The 18,769-nt window shown below is 38.4% G+C and overlaps 1 pseudogene; it reads right to left on the bottom strand.

Moving 5' to 3' along the window:
- Positions 1-16,624: 16,624 nt before the first annotated feature.
- LOC149140294 (KH domain-containing protein At5g56140-like) lies at positions 16,625-17,470 on the bottom strand (annotated as a pseudogene).
- Positions 17,471-18,769: the final 1,299 nt, after the last annotated feature.

Below are 18,769 nucleotides of genomic sequence, written 5' to 3'. Positions count from 1 at the left end.
AAGAATGTCTGTATCAAGATTCCCTTGCTACAAGCCATTAGAGAGATTCCTATTCTAGCAAAAACAATAAAGGAGTTGAGTCTCAAAAGACCAGGAAGGAAACCAAGAGATACAAGAAGAATCCACCTGGTAGGAAAAATTGCAGATATCATGATGGGAAAAATTACCATGCAGAAATATGTAGATCTAGGTAGTCCAATTGTCAAGACACATATAAATGGGATAGAAATTCCAAATACTTTGATTGACTTAGGGGCTGCTATCAACATTATGAGTAGACAGACTATGGAACAACTTAAACTTCCTAATCTTCTTTTTACACCCACCTTACTGCAACTTGCAGATAGATCAATAATCAAACCAGATGGTGTACTAGAAGACATTTCAATCTCCTTAGATTCTTGGGAATATCTAGTAGATTTCATGATTTTGACTCCCAAGAGTAATTTAGGAGGGAACCCACTCATCTTAGGAAGACCTTGGCTAGCCATAGCTGATGCTTTCATTAGTTGTAGATCTGGAGATATGTACATTTCTGATGGTGGTTCGCCAAAGAAATTCAATTTGTATCCTCCAACAAAAGCAGTTACAGAAGTAGGAGACAATGAATGGGTTGATGATGAGGACAGTATACAACCTGTCTTTACCATTTTTGAAATTAGTGAAGATAGTCAAATTCTGAACACATTAGAAAATTTTGAAACATCTTCAGAATATGACCACACACAATTTCAGTTAGACTCTGACATTGAGTATTTATCATCAAGACAAATGTCTCTTTACTCTATGGAAGAGTTTGGTAGTTCTACCATTGAGATTTTTCTAGGTAAGACATTGAACATCAACAAAAATTTGGAAAAGTCACAACAGGAAGAGCTAACCAAAATCTTGCAAAAACATTCCACTGCATTTTCATGGGAGTATACTGATATGAAAGGTATTGACCCTAAGACTTGCATCCATCATATCTATATCGAAGAAAATAGTAGACCAATCAGACAACCTCAGAGAAGGATGAATCCAAATCTTAGGGAGATAGTGAAAGAAGAGCTTCAAAAACTACTCAATGTCAACTTCATTTATCCAATTTCAGATAGCCGATGGGTTTCTACTTTGGTTATAGTACCCAAAAAGAATGGTAAATGGAGGGTATGCATTGATTACAGGGAATTGAACAAAGCAACTTTGAAGGATCACTTTCATTTGCCTTTTATCGATCAAGTATTAGATACATTAGCAGGCAAAAAGTACTTTTCATTTCTGGATGGTTTTAGTGGTTATAATCAGATTCAGGTAGCACCTGAGGATCAGGATAAGACCACATTTACTTGTCCATGGGGAACTTTTGCTTATTGAGTGCTTACTTTTGGATTACGTAATGCACCCGCAACATTCCAAAGAGTAGTACTAGGAATTTTTTCTGATCTAATCCATGATTGTGTAGAGGTTTATATGGATAATTTTACAGTTTATGGTGATTCGTTTGAAGATGCATTAGAAAATTTGGAAAAAGTCCTTATAAGATGTAAAGAGACAAACCTTTCATTAAGCCATGAAAAATGCTTTATGATGTTTACTGAAGGTATTGTTTTAGGACATCATATTTCAGGGGATGGGATTATAGTTGATAGATCAAAAGTTGAAGTCATCTCCAAATTGCCTATTCCAGATTATCAAAAAGATGTTAGAAATTTTCTAGGATTTACTGGATACTATAGAAGATTTATAGAAAACTTCACTAAAATAGCATTTCCACTCTTCAAACTACTTATAAAAGACTGTGAATTCAAATGGGGTCCTGATTGTCAATCAGCATTTGAAACTTTGAAAACAAGAATATCTGAAGCGCCTATCTTGAGAGGACGAAATTGGAAACTTCCTTTCCATAATTCTATAGATACTTCAGATACAGCTTTAGGAGCTGTGTTGGGTCAAAAAGATTTAGTTCCTTATGCCATTTACTATACCAGTAAAAATTTGACTCCTACTGAGTTGAACTATATTGTAACTGAAAAAGAGTTCTTAGCTGTTGTTCATGCAATCAATAAGTTTAGACATTATATAATAGGCTATGAAACTTTTATTCATACTGATCATTATGCAATTAGATATCTAATGAACAAACCTATTACTAATGGCAGAGTTACAAGGTGGCTCCTACTTTTATAGGAATTCAATATTACTGTGTTGGATAGACCAGGGAAACAAAATACAGTAGCTGATTTCTTGTCTAGGATTCAGAATACTAAAGAAGATTCTCCTGTAGAGGATAAGTTTCCTAATGAATATTTATTTGCAGTAACTACTAAGACCCCTTGGTATGCAGATATAGCTAACTATTTGGTTACAGGGAAACTACCTCCACATTTATTTCCTGGTGAAAGAAGAAAGATTATTCAGGAGAGTTCAAAATATTCATGGGTTTCTAACGAATTGTTTAAAACAGGGCCAGATCTTGTGATCAGAAGATGCGTTAGGGAACATGAAATGCCTGATATCCTCAAAGCATGTCATGATGAACCATGCGGCGGACACTTTTCTAACAAAATGACAGCCTATAAGATCCTCTCTTTAGGATATTGTTGGCCATCCCTCTTCAAAGATGCAAAACAATATGTCAAAAGGTGTGACAGTTGCCAAAGAGTAGGGAAACCTACCCTTTCAAATGAAATGCCATTGCAGCCATAGGTACTCATTGAACCCTTTGAAAAATGGGCTCTAGATTTCATTGGACCTATTAACCCACCATCTAAACAAAGAAAGTATATATTGGTTTGTACTGATTATGTCACTAAATGGGTAGAAGGCAAAGCATTATTCTCTTCTACTGAGAATTCAGTTGTTAGTTTTCTTTATGAGGATATTTTTACTCGCTTTGGTGTTCCAAGAGAAATTGTGACAGATCAGGGAAGTCAATTCACATCCAACCTGGTGGAGAAGCTGATGGAAGAATACAAAATCAAGCACATAAAATCTACTCCTTACCGTCCACAAGCAAATGGTCAAGTGGAGTCTACAAACAAAGTTATTGAAGGCATCATCACCAAGACTGTTCATCTACACAGAAGAGATTGGGCAGAAAGGCTTCCTGAAGCTTTGTGGGCCTACAGAACTACATGGAGGAATACAACAGGACATTCTCCCTATGAACTTGTTTATGGAAAAGAAGTCCTGCTCCTCGTTGAGTTCCAAGTCAAAACTTTCAAGATGGCAGTTTAGTTGGGGATGGATCTATCAGAAGCCCAAAAGCATAGAATGGAGTAGTTGAATGAGCTAGATGAGATCAGACAAGAGGCAATCCTAAGAACTGATCTAGTTCAATATGAAAGAGCTAAGTGGCATGACAAATACATCAAGGAGAAAAATTTTCAAGAAGGAGATTGGGCATTGCTATTTGATTCCAAGTTTAAAGATTTTAAGGGAAAATTTCAGACTCATTGGCTTGGGCCATATGAGATTGACAAAATATTTAGCAATGGAGCGGTAAGAATCAAAACCATTGATAAACATCAAACTCCTCTTATTGTGAATGGCCACAGATTAAAAATCTATCATAAGTCACTCTCAAAAGAGGAATTTGTCAAAATCTTTCAAGATAGTTCTGCAATAAGGCTGGTGAAGAAGAATCCTTATTCTCCACCAGACTAGCCTTTGTTCTTTTTTGTTTCTAAAAAAAATAAAAATGAAATATGTATAAGCCTGAAAACCAATCACTGATTGGCAGTCTTATACAGAAAATACAGGGCGAAAATCAGAACCTTCTGACGTCCTATATTTTCCAAAAAAAAAAATCTCTCTCTCATTTCACAGTTTCATGACAGTCCACTTCATTTCATTTCACTTCACTTCATTTCATCTCATCATCTCATTGCACCAATAAAATTCCTTTTATGAACATTTTCATTCATTCAGTCATCATTTATCCATGTCCATCCAGTCATATGATCATTGTATCAGTTTCTGCAGCTAGAAGCTGATTCCGCAGCCATCACTCTGTTTTTCAACACTGACAGTCAGATGTTAGTTAAAATATCATGAAAATCAAATGCAGGTATGACCAAGCACATATTTTGAAGACATGAGGCACTTAAAAGCATCAACAAGGAGTAGCTGATCAAAGGTTAATGGACGAAAGGTGGCAAAAATTCCAAGGTATGAGTAAGATTTATTTCAAATAGCATTTAGAGCACATTTTATATAGTTTTGAAACTACGGCTCCATTATATGCAATGGTTGGCATTGATAGCTCCATAACCGTTCCACGACCTTTATATAATTCCTCCAAAAACCTTGCATTTATTTTCAAACGGCCTCATGATCAAGCCTCCAGATTTAAGTCGTGTATGGCTGTACTTTGATACTCCATCTGTAATTATGGGGACGTGGTTGATTTGATCACGACTCTTCTCTGCCACACAAATTCCACAGCCATTTCGTGAGCATGTTTACATCTACTTCGTAGCCATCCAGTTTAAAATTCTGTCGGGCTCACTTTACTCCCCTACTATTCTATTGAAGTCACGTTTGCATTCCTACCTTGTTCACATAAGTCTCCGCTCCATGAACTCACTCCCGCTACCTGTTCTCTGTTTTCCATTTACAGTCACTGGTTTTTCTCCATAAATCTTGACCAGTCCCCGCTAACCCAACCGTCTCACCTCCGTTCATCCAATACCCACGCAGACGTATTTTAAAGCAGGGGAAAGAATGGGTCCTTTGTTGAGAGCAGAACAGGAAGGGCCAAAATTTATGGAAGGGTATCCGCAAGTGAAAAGCATGCTAAGGAAGGCCCGGTGGCTACAATTTATTCAGAAATTTAGAGGCTACAACAAGGAAGTTACGAAGACTTTTGCGAGGTCCTTTGACGGCGTGGAAGCTGAGGTAGGAGACCTTAAATTCTCAGTCACAGAGACGTCCATAGCAACTGCAACTGAACTCCCACAGGAGGTAGAACGGTGATTCAAAAATAAGAGCTTTGACGAGAGAGCATGGAGGGTTATCCTACAAAATCCAGGTATGGATGTAACCATGTTTAATCGTGGAATCCTTGTCTTTGCTTTACAAGAAAAGTGGGCTAGTTTATTGTTAATAATCCAGAAATTCATTACCTGTGAGGGACAATTCGAGTCAATGTACATGTACCACACCCGGTTGTTGATGAATTTTCTAGAAAACCAAACTATTAATTTTCCCTACTTCTTGTTAAATAGCCTGAATAAAATGTCCACCACCATCCAAAAGAATCTGGGGGACGTAGAACCCCATTTGTATCATCACGGCCTTGTGAAAATTTTGATAGAAAAACAATTAAAAGAAAAGAAGGACACATGGGAGCAGTTTTTAGTTAGAAATTTCTTTAAAGATCCACAAGAAACCCCTGAAAGCAGCACATCAAGGAGAAGCAGAAGAAAGAAAACAAGTGATAGAATTCAGGACACTCCTACTAACATAGTTGAAGAAACTAGTAGGGAAGAAAAACTGTCTGAAAGTAGGAAGGAAAGAACTGAGGGTAAGAAGCCAAGAAAATCAAAAGGGAAAAGAAATATTGAGGCTGTCTATCAAACCCCAGAACCTTCCTTAGAAGAGGACCACCAAATACTATCTGAAAGACTAGTTCACCTTCAGGAACAGTCAGCTGCAGCAAAGAAGAAAGGCAAAGAAAAACAGAGTTCTAGCCCACAAAATTTGAGGAGAAGTTCCAGACTTAAAGGGAAATTGAGGAAAATACAAATTAAAGGGCCCCACTTTATTGATTTAGGAGGGGAAACACCGAAACAACCTTCAGCAATCCCTCCTGGCCGTGGCCCCCACCATACTCCTATTTCTCAGCTAGATTTTGACATGAGTCCTTCTCGGCCAGATTTTGAGATCAGTCCTTCTCAATAGGATTTTGGGGTCAGCCCAAGAAAGACTACACCTGAGAAAGACCCGAACCAGCAAGAAATGTATGATTATATAGAATCCCTGGAGAAAACGGCCACAGGTCCAGGCACTTCATCTGCCCAGCCTAATACAGCTCAAGAAGCTCAAATCCAATCACTAAAACAGGAAGTTTTTGAGCTGGAGGTCTTAAATAGACACATTAAAAGAAAATGAAACATTGAAAGAACAGGGCAGGCTAGATAAGATTATTCACGACAACACCATGTTGCATCTTGGGCTATGGCATAAGAAGAATATAAAATTAAAGAAAAAGAACAGGAGTTTGAACAGGGCTCTCATCAACCTCAAATTCAGGTGTCTAATGAGGAAGCCAAGGATGGTAGTGGTCCCAAGAAAGAAGAAAAGAAGGCTAGATGTATTGGCAGAGGTCTCAGAACACATGAACTGAAATGAGGATGATCAAAATTTTGGTTGCATGGGGACATGCAACACCTTCACAGTGGGGGTATGTTGAGCTTTGAAATTACACCTCTCCTACACATTTTCCCAGACTTTTTCCCCTCACCAGTACTCCATAAGCTATCAGAAATCATTGCGTATTGATTCTAAAAGAGAATTTAAGTGGTTTTCTAACTATGTTTTTGTGTTTGCTGTTTGACTTAGATTTTTCTCATTAGCTGCGGAATGCAGCCACTTTCCACAGCTGATTCAACTTTCCACAGCTGTTTTTGTTAAACTCCAGGTTGCAGGTGTCATCAGGAAAAACGGGACATATGGGTAGATCAGAAATGACCTGGACATGGATCGGGTCCTATTGGTTCAGCCGGATTCATCAAGGAAAGCTGTGGTCAATGGTGGTCAAGCAGTGGTCAAACAGAGGAATCCTATAGCAACAGGACTCCGTCTTCAAGCACGTGAAGGATTCGTGGCCGTTCCTAGATCCTTGGGGTCATGTCGACAGCTGTAGACTGCCCCACGATGCGAATCCAACAGCCACAGTTGATAGATTTAATAATCTCGGCAACCATTATGCTAAATCCATGGACGTTGTCTTTTACGTGTCCTCTGTTCACGTAGTTTTACAGGAAAACAGTTATGTAACCTTTGTTATAAATAACGCGTTTCTATACGCATAGAGTTAGTCTTTTTTAATGTAATTTTGCTGTTCAAAGTTCACTGTGCCGTGACACTAGTCTTATTGCTGTAACTGTGTTTTGAAATATACAAGAAGACTCTGTTTCTACATGATTGCATGAACGTAATTTTGGATTGATAGCCTATTGACCGAGGCTGTGCAAAGGGCCCCTGTACGCTAAGGTTTCGTTTTCGTTTTTGCTGTACAGTTTCTATGTATCGTTTCTTTATTTTCACTGCACATGTTTCATAGTTATTCACCTATGTATATATTTCCTCTGCTATGGTACTAACATTTCATGCTTGTTTATGATTTTACAAGCTTTGTATATTACTGTTAACGCTGATCAGTGTGTGTATGTTTCAGGATAGAATAGGCCCGGGCATTTGCATATAATTTTCACAATAACTAGTGACATGGAATTAGCCTCTCTGCTAACTTTTCTTTTCTTAGTTTTTTTAATTCCAGTTATGCTTTGATTCCAGTCTTGTTCACTTGCTTTAGTAGTTAGTTTAGATATCAGATTGCTCATGTCATTGACGATTATCTCCGAAAGCCATAACTTAGACTAACTGGCGAGGAATCAGATTATGAATGATGTGATTTGATTTTAGTTTTACTTTTCTGCAATTAGATATCAGATTGCTCATGTCATTGACGATTATTTCCGAAAGCCATAGCTTAGACTAACTGGCGAGGAATCGGATTATGAATGATGTAATTTGATTTTAGTTTTACTTTCTTTGCAATTTTTGATTTCTTTGAGTGCAATAGCTTAATTCATTTTTCTGTATTTAGACAGCAGCAGAGAAAATAGTTTCATGATCAGTAGTTCATTATTTTCTTGTTTTAAATAGCAGCACATTTTTCATTCTTGTTCAAGTATTACTATCATCACTAGTATATTCTAAGACCTTCTGAAGTGTTAAGTGTTGGAAACCATTATAGAGGACATAATTGCCTAAAATCTATATCCATACTTGCCTTCTAAAGACATAGGTGTTGGAAATAATACTGAGAGGGGGGGGGGGGGGGGGGGGGGTGAATCAGTATTATCAGATCAATAAAACTTTTAAATTTCATGCTCAGAAACATATACGCGACTTCAGTTAAGTGAACCCGCGTGTACACGCTACTGTGTCTAAAGCAACTACCGTATATCCAGAGATCTTATAATTCAGTTATCTTAATCTTTAGTAGATGCATCAGAACATTATTAAGCATATTAACAGTAAACAGGTGCAGTATAACAGAACAGATCATCACACAAAAGCCACACACATGAACACAAAGATATAAGGTGGAAACCCAATGTGGGTGAAAACCACCTGCTGCAAGTCATCTCAATCTTCTTCTTAATAAGACAATCCTTTTACAATATTTGTACTGGTGCAGTCTTATACCAGTACGGGAGCTACAACCCCCTTTGCTCTTGTACTAGCTGACCCATTTACTAGTACGCAGGCTGCTACCTGCTACAATGCTCCAAAGATCTCCCTTAGCTTTTGTACTAGCTTAGATATTAGTACGTAGGCGCTGGCCTACAATCTTCTCTCCTCCAGGCACCACGTTTCATCAATTTTCAGACTGGATACACTGAAGCACAACACATAATCTGAAAGGCCACGTTTCATCAAATTTTCATACTGGACCCATAACTATCATTGAAACTCAAAACAATCATCAAACTCTGAATCACTGAAACCCTGTTAACAACACTGTCACCAGAACACAGAGCAGACACAGAACTCTGCAATAACCATCAGATCCATCTGCAACTTCAAATATCAAGCTTTACAATGTATACGCCACTTCGATGAGTCAAACCCGCGTGTATACGCGCTTTTGCCAAAGACAACCCGCGTACAGATCTAAAAATAATTTCTCACAACTTGCAGCTGTACCAGACATCAGTCATACTCATAACACTTATAGAACAATGCATGCGTCAGTATGTAGATCTAGAATAAGCATCATAAAGATAGTTCATTTCAAACCATTTGATCCCGATCTCTCCTTAGATCTTGTTCTCAATCAACCGGTGAGATCCTTCCGTAGCTCAAATCAAGCAATGCATCATCAACCCATAACCTGCATATTGGATCTCATACTTCTTCAGATATTCAAGACATTTCAGATACATTTGCCTAATGATTTCCTTCTCCTTATATAGCCTTAGGCCTTGTTCAATACCAAGAGCCAAAACCATAGAAATCCAATACCATCATCCTCAAAACTAGGGATCGACACGTCCGTCGAAACACCATGGTCCGAAACCATAGGCACAACTTCCAAGGAATAACCGCCACGGACCAAAAATAAGTTTTCCACATACACGCGCTTTTATTGAATCCAACCAGCGTGTACACGCGACTTGGGCTAGATTAACCTACGTATATGAATTTTCTCTTCTTCTTATAGTCTGATCATCAATTCCTTGCTGCTGACCTTCTGCACTATGATTTGTCATCAGTGTGGTTTGCCATCAAGGACAACACTTGTCTCATAATGCCAACAATCTCCCCCTTTGGACTTGATGGCAAAGCTAACTTGTTACACTTAGAACTGTCATCTGATTCCTTTGAGCTATCCTTCATCAGTCACATCTGACATCTCTTCTGAAGATTCATCCAGTTATACATAAGTGAGATATTCTTCTATGAGAGGGTTGCCATCAAGTACAACACATGCATCATAATGCCAACAATCTCCCGCTTTGGACTTGATGGCAACAACACCAAATCACTCTCCCCCTTTGACATCAAGGGCAAAGGGTGGGCCAAGATATTCTCTTCCTTTGCTGAATCATTCCACTGTCCATACTCCCCCTGAGTACCTGCTGAAATCTCTGAATAATCTCCCCCTTTGTATATGCCAAGATGTACCAATCTGTCCATGCTCCCTCTGAGTACATGCTGAATCTTTGTTCTTGCTGAAGTGTGCTGATCATGCTTTCCCTGACAGTAAGCAAGGTCTACAAAAGATGTTCTTCAAGAAGAACATGACTCTACACATCATAAGAGACCTTCCTATCACCAAAGACTCATACATACATCCATCTCTCAACTAAGTGAGGATATACAAAAATTGACTCATTCACCCAACTAAGTGGGGATACATCAAAAGTTTACATATGACAACCAATCATATTGCATCAATCATCCCAGGCATAGTGGGGAAACCAAAATAGGCTGTTACATGACCTTGACACCATGAAAGAGATACCACAAAAGAGATATATGACATGGAGACGAAAGAACTAGACCAACACTTATGAAAGTCACCAATAACTGATATTGGCAGTCATCTGTCAATCACCATTCAGATCAGCGACCAAGAGATCCTTCTGTTTTCCTTTCGCCTTTGTTCCACCTGAAACCAACAACGAATGTGAACTAGAACCAAAAGCTTCTAAGATAATGTCAACAATGCATCATTGGAAGATTATCTGCTCCCCCTGAACCTATGCCAGATGGTCTCTGTCAGACCCATACCAGACTTTCTGCAACCAACATCTGTCCCTGCTGATTTCCTTCAAAACTCCATATACGCGTCTGTATACTCATAAACAAGCGTATATACGCGGATATCCCTTACGCAACACGCGTACACCATATACGCGACTATCCCCTTGTAAAACGGCGTATGCACGCGGATATACTTTAAACAACACGCGTACACAAATTTCCATATCAGCAACCTGTAAATGTCCTGTAGAGAATAGGTCATCAACCTATAACAAGGTATGTCTGCATCAATTCATCCCTTTGAACAGAATTCAGAGTCATTCACATTGTATCATGTGTGAAACCACCATAGACATTTCATCAAGCTTTACATGATCCAAGTATAATTACTTGGGAACATCTGCATCAATTAACATATGTAAGTATAAGCTTATCATCATATAGATACGAACTCATCATCATGTTTCCAACAAAGTGACTTTGAGGAGTCATCCATGTATCAGCACTATGTATCTTGAGCTCAAACTCTTTTGACAAAGCTTCTTGATATCATCATTAGCAACAATCCTTATCCACATGAGTGCCTGCATCATAACTGTATGATCTTTATGCATATGACAACAGCAGTATATAAGTGACTCATCATCAAGTGAGGAAGATGTGTATTCAAGCTTTGTACTTCTCCTTGTCCTTATGAAGATCACCATGTAAGCACCATATATGCATCATCAAAGAATCAACCATAAATCTGATCTGAACATCTTCTATGTAACTTCAAGAATCATATGAGAGTTTATCATAGACAACTCACAACCACATCATAGCAAGATATATCATTTAGCCATATAAGAATCATCACCAAGGATTATTAACCATAATGCCAACAATGAATTAATAAAGGCATATGCTCCCCCTCAACCAGTGCCATCTGTTAGATCTGATCATGTATATATCAGAAATAAGCATCAAAACATCATCATCCTCAAGTTAGGATCAAAACATTTCTAGACATCATACAAGTAACAAAACATTTCCACACATCCTCAGCAGACTGTAACCAATAGAGCAAATAATAGACTGAATCATATCAGATCCTTTTTCTAATCCTGTCCCCACTTCTTTTCCTCAGACTGACATATACGCGACTTTGCAGTGTCTAACTCGCGTATATACGCGACTTCCCTTTAAGGAACTTGCGTATGAGATTCAGGACACTGAAGTTTTACACTTTCAGCTCCCCCTGAGTTTGATATGTCTGTGTTGTGCTGTGTCTCAGTACATTGTGCTGACTGTACTTCCTTCTTCCTCCATATCTTCAAGTGTGATGAGGTTTTCTTCTTTTGGTGTGATGTCCATCCTTTGTTCCTGCATTCCTTTGCTATATGTCCAAGCTTGTTACATGCATAACATCTAACATGTTTCATGTTCCTCTTGTAGCAATCAGCAGCTTTGTGACCAAACATATTGCAAGCAAAACAGTATCCATTAAAGTACCTTGAATGTGATGATCTTTCTACATGATGGTCTTGAACCCTTCTTCTTCCACATCCAGCTGCAACATGTCCAAGATTATGACATACATAACATTCAACATTATTCATAGGAGGAGTAAAAGATTTTCTTTGAGGAGTCTCTTTCCTTGATTGTTGATGGGATTGACCTTTCATCTCCTTGTTGATCATTTTAGTTTTCTCTTTAGAGTTCCTTGCCTCACCTTGTGAACTAGATTCACCTTCAACAGATTCATGAAAACCAAGACCAGTCTTGATAGCAGGAGACCTTTGGCTACTAAGAATATCATCCAAGGCTTTAGTACTATCTTGAAATCTCAACAGTTTATCCTTTTCTTCTAATTTACCTTTCAAGATATTTACCTCAACCTGAAGTTGTTCTTCCTTTTCTAGACATTGCTTCTTCATGTCTTCTTCAACTTTTCTTCCTTCTTCCATTTGTTGCCTTAGATTGAGTATCTCCTTTTCTTGCTTTTCATTCAGATCCTGCTGCATTTGACGAACTCTGAAGGCACATTCCAACTGTGATTTTAAGCTGATGACTTCGTTGTCTTGTTTTTCAATTGCTTGGTGTAGATCTTCATTCTGCTTCTTGGATTCTTCAAGATCTTCCTTTAGTGAGAGGATCGTGGCTTCAAGACTTTCATAATAACTGGATCGATTTCTGAGCTCCTTGATTGTTGTGTTCTTTTCAATGACTTCATTTCTTAGAGATGTTGCTTCAACCTGCATCTTTTGATACCTTTCCTTGCATACCTTTTGATGAGCTTTTTGTCTAGTAACAGCATCTTTGAGGGCACCACTCTTTATCTTCAGAAGTCTTTCTTGTTCATTAATTTTGTTCGTCAGCCTGTTAAATTCTGCCTCTATTTGATATCCTTCTTCAAGTTGGGCCTTTAGTTTGGTAGCTACTTCTTCGAAGTCACATTCCCTTTTGTTCAATAGATCTTGTTGATATCTAATTTTGTCTGTCAGCCTTTTAAATTCTGCCTCTATTTGATACTTTTCTTGCTCACCCATAAAAGCATGTTCAGTAGTTTCACTATCACTTCCATCACTTTCACAAGGAAATATAGCAGGAACATCAGAGGATAACACATTCATACCTGATAATGATTCTGAATCTGATTCTGAATCTGAAGAACCTCTTATACCTAATCCCCAATCGATTCTCCCACTGTCATAGATCTTCTGAGATGTCTTCTTCTTCTTATGAGCTTTCTTCTTAAGCTTCTTTCCCATTGTTCCACGGATCTCCTTCAAGCGATCAAGCTTCTGCCAAAGGACCTGCTCTGATACCAATTGTTGGAAATAATACTGAGAAGGGGCGGGTGAATCAGGATTATCAGATCAATAAAACTTTTAAATTTCATGCTCAGAAACATATACGCGACTTCAGTTAAGCGAACCCGCGTGTACACGCTACTGTGTCTAAAGCAACTAGCGTATATCCAGAGATCTTATAATTTAGTTATCTTAATCTTCAGTAGATGCATCAAAACATTATTAAGCATATTAACAGTAAACAGGTGCAGTATAACAGAACAGATCATCACACAAAAGCCACACACATGAACACAAAGATATTAGGTGGAAACCCAATGTGGGTGAAAACCACCTGCTGCAAGTCATCTCAATCTTCTTCTTAATAAGACAATCCTTTTACAATATTTGTACTGGTGCAGTCTTATACCAGTACGGGAGCTACAACCCCCTTTGCTCTTGTACTAGCCGATCCATTTACTAGCACACAGGCTGCTACCTGCTACAATGCTCCAAAGATCTCCCTTAGCTTTTGTACTAGCTTAGATACTAGTATGTAGGCGCTGGCCTACAATCTTCTCTCCTCCAGGCACCACGTTTCATCAATTTTCAGACTGGATACAATGAAGCACAACACATAATCTGAAAGGCCACGTTTCATCAAATTTTCATACTGGACCCATAACTATCATTGAAACTCAAAACAATCATCAAACTCTGAATCACTGAAACCCTGTTAACAACATTGTCACCAGAACACAGAGCAGACATAGAACTCTGCAATAACCATCAGATCCATCTGCAACTTCAAATATCAAGCTTTACAATGTATACGCCACTTCAATGAGTCAAACCCGCGTGTATACGCGCTTTTGCCAAAGACAACCCGCGTACAGATTTAAAAATAATTTCTCACAACTTGCAGCTGTACCAGACATCAGTCATACTCATAACACTTATAGAACAATACATGCGTCAGTATGTAGATCTAGAATAAGCATCATAAAGATAGTTCATTTCAAACCATTTGATCCTGATCTCTCCTTAGATCTTGTTCTCAATCAACCGGTGAGATCCTTCCTTAGCTCAAATCAAGTAATGCATCATCAACCCATAACCTGCATACTAGATCTCATACTTCTTCAGATATTCAAGACATTTCAGATACACTTGCCTAATGATTTCCTTCTCCTTATATAGCCTTAGGCATTGTTCAATACCAAGAGCCAAAACCATAGAAATCCAATACCATCATCCTCAAAACTAGGGATCAACACGTCCGTCGAGACACCATGGTCCGAAACCATAGGCACAACTTCCAAGGAATAACCGCCACGGACCAAAAATAAGTTTTCCACATACACGCGCTTTTACTGAATCCAACCAGCGTGTACACGTGACTTGGGCTAGATTAACCTGCGTATATGAATTTTCTCTTCTTCTTATAGTCTGATCATCAATTCCTTGTTGCTGACCTTCTGCACTATGATTTGTCATCAGTGTGGTTTGCCATCAAGGACAACACTTGTCTCATAATGCCAACAATCTCCCCCTTTGGACTTGATGGCAAAGCTAACTTGTTACACTTAGAACTGTCATCTGATTCCTTTGAGCTGTCCTTCATCAGTCACATCTGACATCTCTTCTGAAGATTCATCCAGTTATACATAAGTGAGATATTCTTCTATGAGAGGGTTGCCATCAAGTACAACACATGCATCATAATGCCAACATTAGGAATAGGATTTCCATTCACATTAGGAGATAAACGAAGATAAAAACCCCCAAAGCAAAATAAAAATTGAAAACGACAAAAAGGTAAGAAAAAGGCTGTCTTGCACATATAGTGCGCCACACTTCATCAGTTTATGACTCCCGGATTGATAATTAATGTAGCAATTTAGGACACACTAAATTGACCAAACAGCAAGGCAGATCGATGATGGGGACTTAAAGTTCATAAAGTGAATGGTGGACTCCACGCGAGGTAGCAGTTGAAGAAAATAGTGAATTGGACAGTGATTGTGAAGGTTTGTTGGTGATCGGACGACGAGGAAGCGATGTAGGGGGAACGTGTTGGAGGCAGTTTCAAAGGAAAATGACAGAGAAAACTAGTGCGGGTAAACAATTAACTGCATTTAAACATCGAACTCCATAGCCCATGCGAGAACCAAAGACTGTGTTTTTGGGGTTGCTGGAGGGTCTCTGCCTCAAGTCATGGTTCCCGAGGGAGGAGATGAGGCTGAAACACTTACGCACAACCTAATAATAATATTTTCCTCTAACTAACCTGTGAATTAAAAACACAAATGAAAGTAAACTACAGCAAATGCAGAGACTGTAATAGATGAACAGAAACAAGAAACTATTCAAATAAATGAACAGAACCAGAAAGCTGCTTAATCAAATGAATCAGAACCAGAAAACTTCTTGAGAAAATGCACAGAAAACCATGAAACTACTTAAGCAAATAAACAGAATAGAACTCTATGCTAGCATAACAGTACAGTAAATAGGAGTCGTGGCTGCTTGGGTCGGGCCCTATCCCAAGAGCTTCAGCCCTCAGAGTTTAACTTAGAACTAGCTTAAACAGAACTCATCTTTATTATAGAATTATGGATTACAGAGCAAATTCACAAGTATTTGCAGCTCATAAATAAAACAGAGTTTTACAAATGAAGTCTGAATCCTAGTGAGGTCCTAAGCCTCTCTATTTATACATATGAAGTTTCCAACAACTTCCTTCCAAATTAGGGTGGTTTGGCTCCCAACTCAAAATAAACTATTTTCTATCCTTTTCACTTATTTGGCTGTCTTTTTAGTCCTCATGATATCGTTGTTTGCACTCCAAGCTGATGGAGGAATATTCAAATGGAGGGGTAGTAGATGAGGAGGATTAACCTTCTATAATTCCTCTACCTTGTCCCATTCGAGTCTTGACCACGGTCTTTGCTATAGTTTTTTGTTTTTATCCTTTATACTTGCATTTCTCCTTGCTTTTATCCTTTATTCCTGCATTATATCCACATTAGACCACAAAGCCAAATATCCAATTCTAACTCATTTCATAAACAAAATATAATCAAAAGTATGAAATAAGATGTGAGAATAATTGGTTTGACTAAGCTAGGAGGTGAGTTAAGGCCAATTAAGGCCCATATAATTACTCAATAATGAGGCTCATCACTAGTGTGTCCCTTCCAACCGACCAGATATGATAAGTATGGTTACTAGTGTGTTGTCCTCTTTATTCCTACCTTACTATTGTTGACTAGAGATACTAAACCAACAATTGATGAACCATCACCGACCAGATATGCGCTAGTGTGTCCCTTCCAACTAACTAGATATGATAAGTATGGTTGCTAGCGTGTTGTCCTTTTTATTCCTACGTTACTATTGTTGACTAGAGATACTAAACCAACAATCCATGAACCATCTTCTCGCAATGTACCATTTAGAATGTTCAACTCTCTTCAATTGTTGCTTCTTGAAAAAATGTTGTGGCTCATTGACAGATTTCAACTATTCTTCTAGTATCTCTCACACATGCAGTAAGTAGGCATATGTAATACTTGCAGGAAATTCATCCTCCTCCACAAGGATGTGGAGAGCCTCATGGAGATTTTCATACCGTAGTTTTTCCTTCATCACGGCCTCCGAGGATATTGAAATTACCCTTGAAGGGTATTTAATTTAACCCTGTCCTTTGAATAGAACATGCCATTTAGTAGCAGCTTCAACTTGTTGTAGTGAGTTGTGTCTAGGATGAAGGAGACATCTAACAAAATTAAAGTTAGGATATTTTTTAAACAATAATTCCACTAGAACCTCCACATAGTGTTCAATGCAACCATGAGGGGATGCCTATAACATGCTCAACCTTACTCATTGGTAAGCAACCCATCGATTCATGTCCACTCCTCTAGTTAAAATTAATCTTGCATGATTCAACGGGCTACCATGCTCAGGCCCATCATGGTTTAAAAATGTGAATTCCCCAACAACACAACTACACTCACTGTTTTCTAGGTTAGCTGTCAACAACATTGTGGAAAAAATTTCATAAAAGGATTGAGTTCTTTTCTTTCAACAAATAGCTCAGTGAGATACTTGTCATGATCGATTATGTCAATGCTTATAGAGAACCTACCAGGAAGTTGTCGTGAATGTGTAATTGATGGGGAGAAGTTCATATATCTGGCTGACATTTCTCCCATTGAAACGTCTTTAGATTTGGACTTAGAGTTGGTAAATCCAAGAAAACTCGAGCTACTAAATATGGGTCCCTAAAGTCTCTGAGTTCTAGTAAAGCTAAAGTCCCTAGTGACCCAAAGGGGAAGAGAGAGATTTCTATTTAAATATGTTATAGGGTGGCCTCACTATTTAAGAACAACCCCTGGAAAACAATCAATTTTTCTTTCAATAGAGCATGCTAGAGGCAGCCATGTGGGTTGGCTTAAGCCATATGTAAATTCTAGTGGATCCATGGGAGGAGGTAATAGGTTGGTGAGGTTGTCACGATTGATAGGGTGGACCACAAAAAGAAATGCATTGGTGTAAATTGACTTTCTTAATGGGAGCTTTGCTAGTAGGAGGTTGGGTTGATTAGAGAGTTGAGGATGTGAGAACATAGGTGCATCTCTCATCTTGCAAGTGTTATTAGTGATATTTAGCATGATAAATAGTTTGTTGGGTTTGTTGGTATGGAATTCCTAGTAACAAATTGGCACAATCGAGAGGAGGAACATCACATGCCATAATATCTCAAAAAGGGCCAATAACAAAGTTGAGATAGTATCTCAAAAAGGGCCAATAACAAAGTTGATAGCACAACATTCAGAGAAAGTAAGATAAGGGCCTTCCTTTTGGACCCAACTGAGTTCATTTGGGTCTGGGTGTGTAGTGGTGCAAAGGCTAAGGTGTCAAACCAAGCCTTGTGCCATGCGATTCTCTTTAATCTCGTTATCTTGTTTTCAAGGATAAAAATCACTAACTCATGTTTTATTTGACAATTATGGGTAAACAAAGGTGCAGCGGAGGTGCTAGATTCATTAGCAGACATGAGGGTGAGAGGGGTCTACTTCGGTAGGATTGCTGAGAGAAAAAAACTACAAGTTAGGTAATGGAATTTCGTTGCTTTGCTTTTGTAAAACGAGTATTGTTTGGGTGCATAGTTTGAATTGTTCAGCCGTTTGCAAAATCATGTGAGTTGGTTTAATGAAATGTACATCAAGGTGTAATAGGAGGTGTGGGGGATGAGGTAGGGGCCAAATTAAAAGGAATAACATTAGATGGACCATTTTTTTTTTGAGGAGATCAGCTTCATGGAGCCACTTCACATTCCATAGCCAAGGCCTGAATAAAGGCCTTGTCCAAGGAAGTACTATAAAGAAGTTGTATCAAAGAACTCAACTTCTTGATGAAAAACCATTAGAAACCCGTAATTAAATTTGATAATTAGTACCTCTTCCAGATCAAAGATATGAATTTGAATGCATAACCAAAAG

Source organism: Pinus tabuliformis, chromosome X (genome assembly GCF_031772625.1).
Source record: "Pinus tabuliformis cultivar Carrire ecotype Pingquan chromosome X, CPIR1, whole genome shotgun sequence".
Taxonomy (NCBI): Eukaryota; Viridiplantae; Streptophyta; class Pinopsida; order Pinales; family Pinaceae; genus Pinus; species Pinus tabuliformis.
This window is presented reverse-complemented; position numbering and strand designations above follow the sequence as displayed.